Here is a 16,991-nt window from a genome sequence, read left to right as displayed (position 1 = left end):
GGGCAGTCAGAAGCAAAACACTTTTGAGGAGGAATAGGGTAAAAGAAGATAGAAAATTGAGTAAATATCATGGGAAGGGAATAGGATGGAGGGAAATAGTTATGATTGATTATAATGGCAAAATGTATGGTACCTACTTTACTGGACTACTGTGAAGAAAATTCTTTGTCAATTTTAAGGTACTATATGAGTTATAATGAACAGGATGCTATCAGAAAAACCTGGAAAGACCTACACGAACTGAAGCAGAGTGAAATGTACTGTATACAAAATAACAGCAATAATGTAAGATGATCTGCTGGAAAGGACATGGCTATTTTCAATAATGCAGTGATCCAATATAACTCTAAAGGACTTATGAAAATTGTAATCCATCTACAGAGAAAGAACTGATGGTATCTGAAAACAGATTGAAGCATAATTTTTTTTGATAGTTCCTCAATCTGAAATTTTGTTTTTGTCTGTTTTCTCTTACAACCTGGCTAATGTGGAGATATTTTCCATGACTACTCATGTATAATTTATATTGAATAGTTCGAGTTCTTGGGGGTGGGAGGTGGAAAGGGAGGGAGGAAGAGAAGTTGGAACACAAAGATTTAAAATATTGATATCAAAATTTATTTTTACATGTAATTTGGAAAATAAAAATTCTAAACACACACAGACACAGACACAGACACAGACAAAATTTACTTCCCTACACGCACTCTTATAAACCAGCTTCCTTGTTATTCCTCATTTATTATATTTCTTCTCCTATTTTCCCTGGCTGACCTTACTTACTTAAATCCTGTACCTTTCACACCTGCTTTTCAGCTTCCAGACTCAGCTCCCAATCCATCTTTTAGAGGAAACTTTTCTCTGTCCCCTCTCTCCTCACCTCATGTCTTTCCTCTGAGATTTCCTTCCATTCACTCTGTATTTATTTCTATGTACATAGTTATTTAAATGTCTTCTCTAGTGGAATGTATGCTCCTTGAAGGCAGGCACTGTTTATCTTTGGCTTAGCACAGTGCTCAGAGCATGGTAAGTATTTAGTAAATGCTTGTTGACTAACTGAATTTCCCTTGGGAATTAGGGTGGTACAGACCTTAATTTTACTGGTGTGGAAACTACACCTACTGATTAAAATTGGCAAGTGGTTGCAATTTATAGCTTTAAAGAATTCCCTGGAAACCTAAGATCAGGTGACCTGCCAAAGATAAGGCAGATCTTGAACCCAGTTTTCCTTATTCCAAGGCTAGCCCTTTACTCACTAGATCATGTTGCCTTTCTCATTGCCTTTATTTATGAAAAGGAACATATTTAGAGGAATATTATGATTAACTAAATTGGAATTCTCAGATGATTGGTTTTGTATAAGTAGAAGATGCTATTTCTATAGTTATAACATATATACCATGGGAAAAACAAAACAACCCCCGATCTTGTTCTAGATAAAGATGTTTGCACATTAAGTAGGAATATCTTTTATTTCTCCTTCCCTAGGGCTATTCTTAAAGAAACATTTTAAACTACTACCTTGTAAATGAGGATTTATTAATTCCTTCAGGCTGCTGGGATACTTATCATCTTTAGGAGGACAAACATTAATTTGCCTTAGTGTTTTGCATGCCAGATGGTTGTAATAGTAATGTTTTGAGTTACTATTAATATTCTATTCCATTTAAATTCTAGTAGTTGTATGCTAAAAAGGATTTCTAGGCTAAGGTGTTGCAATCTTTTAATTGGACTTGAAGTTTGAGGATCTGGATTTGAGTCCTTGATCTCTCAGGGACTCCAAGGACCACACTTTGTGAACCACTGGGTTATATTTGTATATGTAGATAGTCTGTATTTTCCCTAGAAGACATCCTCCATATGTGATGGACTTTCTATAAGTCACTTTACCATTCTGAGACAACTTGCACATCTGTAAAATGGGAATAATAAGAAGATAAAGTCAAACAGAGTAGTTGGACCTCACCAAAATACATGAAGATTAAATAGGCCCTTAAGGTGACATAATTTTATTTGTTATTTATTTATTCACATATTTTTATTTTAATAAATAAAACATATTAATAGCTTGGTTTTTTGAATCAAATATAACTGATGAAAGCTTCTACTATTAATGCTAATATAAATGCATGCTCCTTATGCCTGTTAAAGTAACCTATAAAAATCAAGTACAAAGAGGTTATAATATACCCTGCACAGTTTACTCTAATCTAAGGCAGATCACAGAAAAAAGATTCTCAGTGAAAACAATGCAACTGATATGTATTTCCCTTCTCCCTAGAATGCAGGGGAGCTTAGAACGTAGTCACTTCAGGATGAATCAGGTTACTTTTTTTTTCTTTTTTTTCAGGTTACTTTTTGACAGTTTAAGTCCATATATCCTCTCACAAAATTAACGTTTAGGCTGATGGCATTCTACACATAGATTATTTAACTGAAGAACATAGAACAGTGTCAGAACATCAAAAAGGAGGGACATCAATGGTTTTCTTCCATTTTAGAAACTTATAGCTCATCAATACAGCAGATGGATAGATCCCACCTCATCAGAGGCTTAGTCCAAAAATTTCCTGTTGCCATTAGTACCAAACAAGGCCCCACGGACTTCTGGCATCATCTGTTGGTCTATAAGATCTTGTCTACTTTTTTTTTTTGGATGAGGCAATTGGGGTTAAGTGACTTGCCCAGGGTCACACAGCTAGTAAGTGTCAAGCGTCTGAGGCCGGATTTGAACTCAGGTCCTCCTAAATCCAGGGCCAGTGGTCTATCCACTGTGCCACCTAGCTGCCCCAGATCTTGTCTATTTTTAAGGGTATCAGAAACTTTTATTTTCTGATCCTCATACAGATCTTAACATCTCCCCTCCCCCCTCCCATTTCCTCTTTCAGGTATGCCTCCTGATCAACTTGCACATCAACATCTTTTTTGGTCACAATCTCCTACATAGGGATTGCTTTCCACACTGCAGCATTGACCAGAGGGAGATTCTCTTTCTTGCAATGGATAATCATTTGTGTCTCCAGAAATAGGTATAAACCCTGAAGGACCAGATGGTACAAAGGCATTTGATACCTGCTTGTATCTTTCACTACCTTAGAGAGTCTTTGCTTTGCTTCTGTGGGGACCAATTTTTAATTGGGGAGTGTTAGCTAAGTGGCTTACCACAATATTGGGGCAAGGAAGGAGACCAGCAGCCTCCCTCAAAACAGAGCAGGATTTATTTTAACAAGAACGAACTTAAAAAAAAAAAACCATAAACAGGATCAGTAGGATCAAGGGAAAGGAAATAAAATGGGGAAAAGGAAATTATACAACCTGAAAAAACACCACCACCCAGGAATCAGCTGAGAATACACAGCAGAGCTCCTGTCACCTTCTAGCTTCCGCTGGAAAAAAGCTTCCTTCCTCCCAGCACACCACATACAGCCCCCAGCCAATTGGCTGGCTGCTCTGACAGTCACATGACTGCCCTCACTAGGCTTCCAATCATTATAATTTTGCCAGGCCCATGTAGGAGTGGTGATGACGTGAGGTGCCAGCACCATGGTAATGGCTACAACCAGTGGGTGGAGCACCATGCGGTTTGTGGAGCCCCAGGCCAGTGCACGCCAAGGTTTTTTTTTTTTTAAATTCTAGCCCAAAGATGGGGTCATAAAAACCTCAAATAACAATTAATTCTTTACACTTCATTTACTGATTCTGAGATAAGGTCATCCCTGGCTCTGAGGACTTTCAATCTTGCCTCATTCAGCAAGTTGGACATCTAAATTTTCTTCCATCTCTCAATTTGTTTCTCCTTTTTCTCATAATATTCCATTTTATTCAGTCTTTGTGCTTGCACAAGACAACCTTTCTCAATGTTGAACTCTTCTTCTTCCTTTGCGTCTTTTTCTCTGGCCTTCTCCTTTGTTTCCTGTTCAGTGGAAATCATCATGTGTTTGATCTCCTTTTGGGTGTTGGTGTCACTGAGAGTTATGATGACTGCAGAAACTCACACAAAAAGCTGGCAGTCTCTGAGCACAGCAGAAGAGGAAACAGTTAAGTGACATAATTTTAGAGATAATCAGGCTACAGCCTTTGCACAGGCTACCACACACGTCTGGAACACGCTCTTTTCATCTCTGCCTCTGAGAATTCTAGCTTTGGTCAAAGCTCCATTCATGCACTTATTCTAATAGGGAGCCTTTATTTCCCAAGTTGTTAGTGCTTCTCTTTTTTTCAGTTATTTTTATGTAGTTATCTTTTAACTGTTCTATCCCTCAGTGGACTGTAAACCCCTTGAAGACAAGGGGTGCCTTTCTTTTTGTTTTTGTTTTCCCTGGGCCTAGAATATTGTCTTGCACAAAGTAGGTTCTTAATAAATAATCTTTGACTTGAATTGAAAGTTGTGGAGATGAATGAAAGAGATGTTAAAAAAAAAGGAAAATAGAACATATAGTGCTTTCACTTAAAAAAAAATGAAGAGAAGACTTGAACAATTATGGACCCGTATGCATGCTCTCTTGTCTCTATAAAATCTAAATTATAATGGTCTAATTTGTTACGTGAAAGTATCCTGAATGAAGATGAGAAAGGAACAAGCAGACCTTTACATATAATTCTCCAATGAAAACCATATGTTTATACAGATGCTTGAGAGGTATAAAGAATGTTAGTTCCTTTTGTGTTTATTGTTTGTTTATATTGAGAAAGTATTTGTCTTATTATAATTAAACATGACCTTGAAGACTCTTCAGAAAAGAGTACATAAGACAATAATACAGAGATTAATACTCTACTGAATTTAACAAGCAAGAAGTTAAACAGGGAGATGTGTACTCACCAATTTTTTTTGTCAGTGTTATGGAAGTATATCTTAACCAAAAAAGAAAAAAAAATAGCATTTTCTATTGAAAATTAGGTTCTCCAAGTACAGATCATATCATACTAATTTTATCAAGAATCGAAATACTACAAAGCCTCCTCAAAGAAAATCCACAAGGATGCAAAAGAGACTCCATACTGAAACAATAACAACAATAACAACAAGCACAATAAAACAAAGGAGATGAAAATTCATGTGGCTTAAACTAGGAAATCCATCTGGGCAGACAACCCATATAATAATAATAATGATGATGCTGATGCTGATGCTAACTAGCACTTATATAGTGCTTTAAGGCTTACATAGCACTTAATATGTTATCTCAATAAGTCCATCAGTGTGTGTGTATACATGCACATATACATATATGTATGTGTATATGTCTATGTGTGTACATGCATACACACATGCGGCAAATGCTTTAGCATTTAACAAACGTGTCCTAGAATTGAGCAGTCGTAGCAGGAAATTAGGTTAAATAGTCTTTAGGAAATTACATAGGGCATTCAGTGGTAACAAACTTTTCCCCACTATAAAAGCAAACCCATCTCTTTAGTATCAATATTCTCCTAGTAATGCTATATGGCTTCAAATCATAGATTGCAATGGTGTCAGAAGAATTAAAATTATAAGCATTTTAAAGGGCAACAGAAAGAGTCATAATGGGTATAACAGTAGGTTCTACCATATTAAAAATGATATACCTAATTTTCAACATCAGATCCAGGTTTTATGGGTGAGCATAGTTCACCTCAGTTCAATGTAATCCCTGAGGGCCTACATCCCAGGCCTCTTGTCATCCAACACCCAGCCTCAGTATAAGTAGCACCGAGGGAGGGTAAGAAAGTCAACTCCTAAGCTGAAGCTTGGGCAGAGCTACAGCTGCTTGCTGGGAAAGGTGTGAAGAACTATCTTTTTAAACAAATTAATAACTTTTATTTTTTGTTTTAAAATTACAGTAGCATAGCATCATATACAGTATATAGGGAATGAATTCATATTGTGTGTGAAAAATTAAATCCCACAAATGGTGAAAAATAAAGAAAAAACAATTTTCAAAAACTTATTAAAACATCAGATCCTTTTGTGACTTTTGGCCTAACCTGTATATGCAATGTAAGTTCTGACTCAGCAGAACCCGAATCAGTATTTTTCTGGCTTCACAATCATTTAGAAAATTTGTATCCTCACATGCTTATAGACCCTCAGTTGTGCATGGCTGGACAAACTTCAAATTCCACATTCTGAATTCGAATTGTAGGGGAATATCTTGGCAAGTTCTGTACAACCCACCAGTACATGCAAATTAGAACATTCACCAGGGACTAGATTCTCACAGGCAAATTACCCCATTACATTGTGTCAGTCCCTATTGCAATTTAAGTTCTTTTAGGGAAAAGACTATTTTTCTTTTTGGCTCGGTGTTCTTTTTTTTAAGTAATAAACATTTTTATTTATAGTTTTGGGTTCCAATTTTTATCTCTCCTTCCCTCCCTTCCCTCCTCCCTCCCTGAGGTGGCAAGCAATCAGATATGGGTTGTACATTGTAAGGTTGCCCTAAATTAGATGCTTTAGCAAGAGTTTAGACTTTTAAGAATTTATTAAAGAGCAATCAGATGTAGGTGAGGAGATAGGTAAAGATCTAACTATTTCTAAGAGACCTCATCATCTGACCTCTACAAACCAAGGTCAGGAACTCAAAAGACCCCAACACTTCCTTCCTCCTCCCAGAAGCCTCCTCTCCAACAGGAAACAGGGATGTCCACACACAGCTCCAAGCTAATTGGTTGGCAGCCCTGATTGACAGAACTAACAGGTGGCTCTACAGATGCAAGTTCTGGGACACCAGGCTGACCTTTGAAATCCCAGAAAAGGTCAGGTCTGGGCGCTAACGTTACGTGGCTTGTCCTCACATGCCTTCTCCTCATGGTGGAACTTTCCTACAGTATCTCTCCAACAGGGGGTGCCATACTAATTCTCACAACATGTACAATTAATTCTCACAACATGTACAATTATGTAAAACATTACCATATTAGTAATTTCCTATAAGAAAACTTGAATAAAAGAAAAAAATGAAAGAAAGTGAAAAATAGCATGCTTCAGTCTGTGTTCCATCAATATCAGTTCTTTCTTTGGAGGTGAATAGAATGTTTCGTCAATTCCAAAGGATTGTCTTAGAAATACTTTCTTATAGCTAATGAACTTTCTCCTCTTCCACTTCAAATCCCTATGATTCAGAGACTAAGGCTGCTAGATGAATCCCCCTTCACTGTTGCCCCCATCCTTTATCCTCATTCACTTTAGTGTTAACCTCTCCCAAGTCCCTAATCTACACTTTCTCATTCCCTCCCTTGTGCTCTCCCAAACACTGCTATTGCTAAACTGTCTTTCATGCTTAACTTCTTCCTTTCATATTCTTTTATTTCCACTCACTGAAATCTGACTCTTTTAGGAGATTTAACTTCCCTAGCCACTCTTTCTAGAAGGATCTACCTTTTTTCATGCCCCTCAATTCAATGGGAGAGGAGGAGTTGGTGATTTTGATTTCTTGCTTCAGACCAGTACCTTCACAGCACTCCCACCTTTGAGATTCACTCCATCCCTCTAAACCAACCTATTCAAATCAGAGTAGAGGCTGTTTACTAGCTCCCAAATCATTCTCTCTCCTTTTCCAACGAGTTTAGCATTTAACTCAGCCTTTCTCCACTCCGAGTCTAACACTTGAGAACTTCAGTAGACTTCAAACAATCTGCTCTTCAGCATCTATACCTTCCCTCACTTCAGCCTCATACAAGAATAGATCTGATCCTCAACCATAATAGTTTCACCTTTATGATCCCGAACTCTCAAATTCATTTCAGACTGTTAACTCTAATCTTGCATCTTTTCCTCTCCCTCACTCATGTGAATCTATTTTTTGTTTTTATTGTGACTTTCATTCAACCCATTCTTCCTTCCTTTCCCAGTCCATCACCCCTGTTTTGGCCTCCTTTTTTCCTCTCTTCTTTGTTCCGATAATCAAACAAATCCATCACATCATGATGAGGACACCTGATTAATAAGGCTCAAGTAAACAGTTGATCCATACCATACTTTGTTTCACTACATACAACTAAAGCCTGTGTCTCTCCCATGAAATGAGCTGATTTTTCATGAAACCAGATTCCTGTGACGTGACATTGTGGCCATGTGTTTCTGTCCTAGGTCTTTAACTTTTGGCTGTTGCATCTGTTTATAATATGACTGCTCTTACTGAAACCACTCTATTGGGCTTTTTCTTTGGCTGGTGACTCTATCCCTCCTTTCAGTGTTGAATGTTATTGGTAAGAACTTGTTTCTGGAAAAGTCTTCCTGGCCTTCTCCACTTGGTTTACTCTTGAGGATATGAGTTATGCATATCACATTCATTATCACTTTTTTTGATGAATTGTTTATATTAGTTGCAGTTAGAATAATTTATATTATTAAATCTCTCTTTTTTTTCTAGGTACATAGTCTTTCTTGGGCCCCAGAAACTTGGTATTTTGATTATTCCCATAAGAAAAAAACACCATTCATTCACTTATTGTTAGGCCATGAAGAATTTGAGCTGTTTAACTAACATATGTCAACAGTATCTGTGAACTCATCTATATATGTTTTCTCTTCAGTGATTCAGGTCACAACAAATCTTTTAGAGCTGTGCTGGTATGTCTAACAATTGACTCTTCAAAGAAAAGTATTCATGATACTCTTTTAAGTTTAATCTGTATGATTAACATTTTCTCCATAAAATTTGAAGGTTTAAAAATAAAAAAACCATTAAATCAAGTCTTGATTTATAGTATTTACTGATTTCTGAGATATAAATGCTCATACTGAAAATTTAACAGTTGGGCTCTTGAGATCCAGTTTGAGCAGGCTTCAGCACCACCCCCCTGCATCTCACCACAGGGAATCCAGGCTCTTGGAAGTCTTCTTTAGATTCTCCTGACATCAGGAGGATACCAGTGGAACCTGAATGTTATATATGATTTTCCCCTGTTCTGATCATATGACTATATATGATCTTTTTGTTATATTTTTTGTGATATCCTTTATACCATTCCTTCATAATTATTTGTTGATGTATGAGAGCCTCTTCATACTCACTAGTTAATATAACTATCTAATATAAATTCAGGGATGTAAATTTGCTTCTAAGTACTGCTTTGATCATATTCTATATGTTCTGATATGTGGTATTATCATTTTTTTGATTTCTTCTCTAAACCAATCATTTTTTACAAGCTAGTTTCTGGGGCAGGTAGGTAATTCAGTAGATAAAGCACCAGCCCTGGTGTCAGGAGCACTTGCGTTCAAATCTGGCCTCAGACACTTGATTCTTATTAGCTGTGTGACCCCTGGCAAATCACTTAACTCCAATTGCTCCCCAACTTTTAAAAAAATTTAGTTTCTAAGATTCCATGTAGTTTATAATTTCTGCTAATGTTGTTATTTACTTTGAATTTTATTACATTATGGCCTGAAAATACGATATAATTTCTACTCTGGAATTTTTTCAGAGATTTGCTTGGCATATTGGATAGAGAGCTGAGCTAGCTTCAGAGCCAGGAAGACTTGGGTTCCAGTCCAGTCTCTGATATGCACTGACTATATGCCCTTGGGAAAAAAGGGAAAATCATTTCACTTGTCAATGCTCATCTGGGACTTCTCTAATCCTGTGAAATCACAAACCCAGTCCCTACTTCTATTCTCTTTGGCCTCTGTGATTCATTTTTGTGGGCACTTGAAACAGATGTATATTTCCTACTTCTAATTAGTTCTCTCCATATTAATTCCAACTTATTATGACAGTTAAAATCTATGATTTCTGTATTAAATTTATATTTTTATTTAGTTTGTCAAATAAAGGCCTTAAAATGGATTCACTGGACTGTTATGGTATTTTTCCCTTCAGGGAACAAAATATTTGCCAATGTAATTGCTGTTGGAATGCACCTTTTCTTATAAATCAAAATATATCCTGATTTATCAAACAAGCATTCATTATGCTTTTATTAAATTGTAAACCTTTAAGTATGATAAAAATATGACTATTGTCACTATTATTACTGTCCACCAGGTACCGAACTGAAAGTCCAATGCAATCTGGACCAACATCATGAAATTTCACTTTTGGTTTTGTAGGATACTTTTAGCCTTATCTATATTGTTTCAAAAGACAAGATATGGAGCAAATTACTATTCTGTTCTGCATTCTAGTATAGCAGAATACTGTGAAACTTGCCAACTACTGAGAGACTATTTGTAGTTTTTAAGATAATAAAAATAAATTGATCATCCTGTTTTTTAAAAATACAACTTAAAAAAATATATGGGGGCAGCTATGTGGCACAGTGGATAAAACACTGGCCCTGGATTCAGGAGGACCTGAGTTCAAATCTGGCCTCAGACATTTGACACTTACTAGCTGTGTGACCCTGGGCAAGTCACTTAACCCTCATTGCCCCACAGAAAAGAAAAAAAAATTATATATATATATATATATATATATATGTTTCATATAAGAATAAAGATAAAATATTGTAGTGATGTTCATCATAGTGTCATACTTAGCATTCTAGCATTCTCTGGCTTTTCTGTTGCTAGACTAGGGTCTGCCTTTTTTGTTCCCAACGTGTATTTCTGCTTCAGAACCTCCTTATCCATAGTCTTTCCTCCTGTGCAATTTTAAACCTCTCACCAACACTGTTTAAAATGTAGGCCTCTATTCAGACTCCTATGTGTTTGGTCTTGGCAGATTTGAAGCTGTGAAATGTGTACTGCCAGCTAGGTACATACAGTAATAGACACATAAGCATGGGAGAATGAAGGCAGACCAAATCCAAGGGACCAAAAGAAATCATCAAGGACTCCATCTGAGCAAGGGTCTCAAATATCCCATCAATTTTCTTGGCTGGAACTGTGTCTCCCTAGCAAATGGAAACACAGCTGCATTTTCTAGTTAAGATGATGTTTTAGTAGTCATTCAAAGTATTGGAAATCATATAGCAAAGCCAAAATATTAATATTGTTTTTTGGGGTTCTACTCTATTTTCAAGGCAGTCCTGGCATTTAATCATAGAATCTGGATATTATTTGGTGAGCTACAGTCTGTACTTCCTTCTTTTACAACTAGATGATTCTTTCAGTGATTTGGACTCTTGTCTTTTAATAATTATAATGACTAACATTTATATAGTGCACACTATGGTACCAGGCACCAGGCTCAGGGCTTTGCAACTATTATCTCATTTTTGTCCTCACAACAATCCTGGGAGGAAGGTGCTATAACTATCTCTATTTTACACTTGGGAAAACTGAGGCAGAAAAAGGTTAAGTGATTTGCCCAGAGTCACATAGCCAATAATCTGAGGGTTTCCTAACTCCAGGCTCAGCACCCTGTCTATTGTGCCACTTAGCAGCCCTTTGCCCTAAGGCTGATTCAGGCTGTCTGAATATGGGTATTCTGAGGCTGAGGCCCCCTTAGAATAAAGCACTAACATTTAAATCTGGGATGGCAAGGCTACACTAGACTTAACACCAGGTTTTCAGCATACCATAGTGATGTAGCTTATTCCAGGCAGGGAAATAGCATTATTCTTAGATAAATTGGAAGATTCTATTTTTTATTTTTTGTTAAAAGTACTCTCCTGGGGCAGCTAGGTGGTGCAGTGGATAAAGCACCAGCTCTGGATTCAGGAGTTCCTGAGTTCAAATCCAGCCTCAGACACTTAACACTTAGTAGCTGTGTGACCCTGGGCAAGTCACTTGACCCCAATTGCCCTACAAAAAAAAAAAGTACTCTCCTTCAGAACAAAAGGTCTCTGAGTTTGGACAAATTTCACTCATTTAGGATGCTATAGAATTCAACCACTTACCTTGTTCTATTACCCATAGAATCCTAGCTTGGTGGGACCAGCCTTGAGGCAGTGCCATTATAGGTGATGTAATAGAAGTTCACGGAATCTTAAACTGGTGCTGCTACTTACTTTTCCCATTTAAATTTTTCCCCTTCTTTGAAGGGTTGGATTATATTTGTTGGAGGAAAGAAATGGGAAATATCCAATACAGTTGTTTAAAATTCACATTTAAATTCACATTCCTATAAACAAGAGGTTGTAAGGAATTAATTGTGATTTGGTGTTTTCATAACCCCATCTTTGCTTCATCATGGTCAGACTGAAAAGAGTCATGCTTTAAAAGCCTAAGAGAAGATGGGTGTGTACTTTAAGAGATTATAGAACAAACAACACAAAGAACATTTATTGAACCAAAGTATCAAACTAAGTGCCTAACCCCCTCCTAGGAGTTCCCTCATGCCCACATGGGCCTGGCCAAATTATAATGGGGATATCCCAGGGGGTATGTTAAACCAATTGGAGACTCAGCATGGCTGTAGAACCACCCTTCCTGTGAGAGAGGGAGGAAGGGGGAGAGAGTACTCAGAGAGGGACAGGGAAGGAAGGGGGAAGGGGGAAGGGGGAAGGGGGGAGAGAGAGAGAGAGAGAGAGAGAGAGAGAGAGAGAGAGAGAGAGAGAGAGAGAGAGAGAGAGAGAGAGAGAGAGAGAGAGAGAGAGAGAGAGAGAGAGAGAGAGAGAGGAGCTGGTGTTTGATCTTTGGACCTAACCAGGAGAGACTGCAAAGCTGATTCTCATTAGAATTACAGATTCCAGGTGGTGGTGAGTTTGTGTTATTGAAGTGAGGCTGGCTCGTTAAGCCAGCTGAGCTGGAAACAAGTTTAGGGTTTGAGCAAGTTTTTGCCAGACCCAAGTTGTTCTGAGTAGCTGAGGAAGTTGAGCTTATTCAATGTACCTGGGGCCTTCATACCCTAGAGATTTAGATTTTAACCATGTGGGAAGAGAGTCATATTTTTCCTTTTCTCTATCCCCTTTCTCATTGTCCCTGGCTTTATTAACTTCACTTGTGTTGTTAATTTTGTTCCATTAATAAAACCTGATTTGTTTGTGAAAAAGAGGCTGTTAATCTCCTTTCTTATCAGTCTGAGAGACATAACTGAAAAAGAGGCAGTTTGGAGAAGGGGAAACTCTGGACCTAAAGGTCCCCCATTATTTTCTGAACCCCAATATTATGGCAAGCCACCCAGTTAACTCTCCCTATACTAAATTTGGCCTGAACAAGGTTTAATCTAAAACAAGGAAATGAAAACAAAAAGAAAAAGTTTTATTACCTTTAAAAAAATGAACAATATTACTTGGGCTGTGGAAGACTTGGACTGTATTTCCACAGTTCAAATGGAAGTAGATGATGAAATGTAAGAGCAAGAGTCATTTATTTATTTATTTTTGGTGGGGAGGAGGCTTGAATTGTGTAGTGATTTGTTTCAATTCCTCATTTTGTTTAAGTTGTGAAAACCTCTGATTCTGTGGGTTACCTAAATTACTTTCTCTTTGGAAAGGAAAGAAAATTTCTTTCAAAGTCCAGGCCATTCTTCACCCTCGTATGGTGACATTACTCATGTGGTAGTTAGTACTGGGGGTTGCCATTGGACAAGCTTGCTCATGGGTCTTTTGTTCTTTCTTAATTTTAGGTTGGAGGAGACTTAGAGAGTTTGAGAGGTCCATGTGTTCTATTGTAGGTTGGAGTAAAATGTAGGTGGGGTGGAGAAAGGGAAATGCCTAGTATCTACTCCAAATCTTGTGGCAAGGACAGCCACCAGAAGAAGGCTAGTTCAAGCTTGGACATCTTACTATGCAGAGCTATAAGGGTAGAGCAGAGCCAAGTGAAATATAAAATGCTTAATTAGTAGTATTACAAATTGCTTTATGTTCTGATATTTACTTTATTTTTGAAAAAATATGTCTATTTTTAACATCCATTTTTAAAAAATGAATTCTATATTTTCTCCCTCCCTCTAGCTCCTCCCCCACATATTGAGAAGGCAACCAACATGATATTCATTATCCATGTGAAGTCATGCAAAACATTTCTGTATTAACCATGTTGTAAAAAAAGGTAAGAAAAATAAAGAGTGGAAAAAAATGCTTTAATTTGTACTCAGGGTTAGTTTAACTATTATTCTACCAGCTGATTGCAGGCACAGTGCTAAATTAAGGTACTGAATCCTATGCAGTTCATTGAGTTAATGTGCACTTATGAGTATCCTGTGTTTAGCATTCCTTTTGTGTGTAGGAATTAATTACTTATCCTATGCTTGGTTCATGTTGCACACTGAGTGCCACTTTTTACTTTAGGGAGACCTAGACATGGACCATAATTTAAACTTTAAATCTCCACCCTCCAAAACCCCCAGGGCACTGGAAAAGTGAGAAAACAGGGAGCCCAATTCCCCTTATTAGAGGTATGATTTCCCAGGACTAAACCTAGTCCCAACTACATGCTTCTGTACAGAATGGGGAGTGGCTCAGTACCCCAGCTCTTGTGGGCTCTAGACTTCTCTGCTGGAAATTAGTGGCAAGCAGAAATGAGGAAAGTTTTTGTAGATATAAAGGTCAACAATTTTTTAAAAAATCTTATTTTTATTGATATTCTTTGTTTTCACATCACATTTTGTTTGTGAATATGCTCTCTTTACTACTTCTACCTAGAAAGAAATTCCTTGCAACAAAGATTCAAAAAGGAGAAAAAATGCAGTTTGTAAAACTCCCCAACATACCGAGTGTTCCTGATAACATGTGAAACATCCCCTATCTTTACTTCTTTGCCCCTGTCATGATGGGGAGGAGATACATTTTCTTAGCTCTTTTCCTGGGCCATGCTCAGGTACTATAATGATTCATTATATAGTTTCTTTTTTGTTGTTCTTTCCACTCTCTTGTAGTCTCCATGTATATGTGGGGTTTTTTTTCATGGTTCTACTTACTTCACTCTGCATCTCTTGCCAAGATTCTGAAAATTCTTGGTATTTAGCTGGTAGTGCAGTGGATAGACCATGACTCCAGACCTGAATTCAAATCCAACCTCACATTTTTACTGGATGTATGATCCTGGGCAAATCATTTTATTTCAATTTCCTCAACTACAAAGTGGCTCCTTCTGGACAAGGACTATTTGTTTTTTGGTTTAGTATAGCCAAGAGTCATCAAGTACCTGGCAGATAGTAGACAATTAATACCTGTTGATTACTTACTTGCTTGTCTAAGGAATCTACATTAGGGTTGCATCATACTTTCTCTACCTCTTCTAGAAATATCATGACTAGTCTCAGAGTCAACAGTATCCCAAGGTGTTTTGAAGCTATTTGCATAGACACATCTGCTTACAGTCACTAATACCAGGAAGGAATTGAAGATAGCTGTACCCAGACAGTAAGTCAAGCAAATGCTTGACACACTTGCATACCTGTTTTTTGCTTCAGATGTTTTTTCTTTCAATATTTTTTTCAATCTTAAAAGTATTTTATTATTTCCCAGTTACATGTAAAGATAGTTTTCAACATTTGTTTTTATAAGATTTTGAGTTCCAAATTTTTCTCCCTCCCCCTTTCCCCCAAGACAGAAAGCAATCTGAGAGAGTGTATATATGCACAACACAAACATATTTCTGCATTAGTCATGTTATGATAGAAGAATTAGAACAAAAGGGGAAAACTTCAAAAAAGGAAAAAAAAAACCCAAAGTAGAAAAAGTATAGTTCAATCTGTATTCAGATCCCACAGTTCTTTTTTACTGGATGTGGAGAGCATTTTCCATCTTAAGTCCTTTGGAATTATCTTGGAATTGCTGAGAAGAATTAAGTCTATTACAGTTGATCATCACACAATGTTATTGCTGCTGGGTACAATGTTCTCTTGGTTTTGCTCACTTCACTCAACATCATTTCATAAAGTCTTTCCATGTTTTTCTGAAATCATCATTTCTTATAGAACAACTTGTTCAGCCATTCCCTAATTGATGAGTACCCCCTCAATTTCCAATTCTTTGCCATCACAAAGAGAGCTGCTATAAAGATTTTGTACATGTGGGTCCTTTCCCCGTTTTTATGATCTCTTTGGGATACAGATGTAGTAGTGGTATTACTGGATCAAAGGGTATGCATAGCCACATAGCCCTTTGGGCATAGTTCCAAATTGCTCTCCAGAATGGTTGGATCAGTTCACAACTCTACCAACAACAGTTTCTCCAACATTTACTATTTTCCTTTTTTGTCACATTAGTCAATCTGCTAGGTGTGAGGTGGTACCTCAGAGTTGTTTTAGTTTGCATTTCTCTAATTAGTAGTGATTTAGAGCATTTTTGCACATAACAATGGGTTGCTTTGATTTCTTCATCTGAAAACTGCCTTTGATCATTTCTCAATTGGGGAATGACTTGTATTCTTATAAATTTGATTTAGTTCCCTATATATTTTAGAAATGAGGCCTTTAACAGAAACACTGACTGTAAAAATTGTTTCCCAGATTTCTGCTTTCGTTCTAATCTTGACTGCATTGCTTCTTTTCACTGCTGTATCTTCTCAGGGCTACTCTAGTCTGCTCCAATCTGGGGGCTCAGTTTTTCCTAGCTTTCTTCTGTGATTATATCAGGTAAGAGAATACGGCTATCTTCAGCAACTCAACTTTGACCTGGTAAATATTCATCCCTTTGCTATATCAAACTTGGAACTATGACTTCTTGTGGCTTCTCTGTCTAAGCTAATGACACCTTAGTAACCACAGGCCAACTGAAAATAGACTGTTTGATGGCTTTGGGAAGTGAAAAGCTGAGGTGGGAGGAGAAGCAAGAGGATGGGGTTAGAATGAAGTTTACTTCAAAGTGAGGCTACCTTTCCCATTCCAAAGAGGCACAGAGTTAAAATGTCCATCATTAGTAGCAATGCCTACCGACCCTCCATGCCCTACCTATCATAGTGTGTATGGAGAGCATGGGGTGATTCTATTCTATGCATACATAATTTTGTTACACATAAGTAAGCCTTTTTTTTTCCCAGGGCAATGAGGGTTAAGTGACTTGCCCAGGGTCACACAGCTATTAAGTGTCAAGTGTCTGAGGCCAGATTTGAACTCAGGAACACCTGAATTCAGGGCCAGTGCTTTAGCCACTGTGCCACCTAGCTGCCTCCTGCCCCGCCATAAGTAAGTCTTTTGACTTCTTCCAGTCTTTTTTTCAGACACAGTCACAAG

The 16,991-nt window shown here is 37.5% G+C and overlaps 1 pseudogene; it reads right to left on the bottom strand.

Moving 5' to 3' along the window:
- Positions 1-2,825: 2,825 nt before the first annotated feature.
- Positions 2,826-6,792, bottom strand: LOC122747976 (annotated as a pseudogene).
- Positions 6,793-16,991: the final 10,199 nt, after the last annotated feature.

Source organism: Dromiciops gliroides, chromosome 3, assembly GCF_019393635.1.
Source record: "Dromiciops gliroides isolate mDroGli1 chromosome 3, mDroGli1.pri, whole genome shotgun sequence".
NCBI classification, from domain to species: Eukaryota; Metazoa; Chordata; class Mammalia; order Microbiotheria; family Microbiotheriidae; genus Dromiciops; species Dromiciops gliroides.
This window is presented reverse-complemented; position numbering and strand designations above follow the sequence as displayed.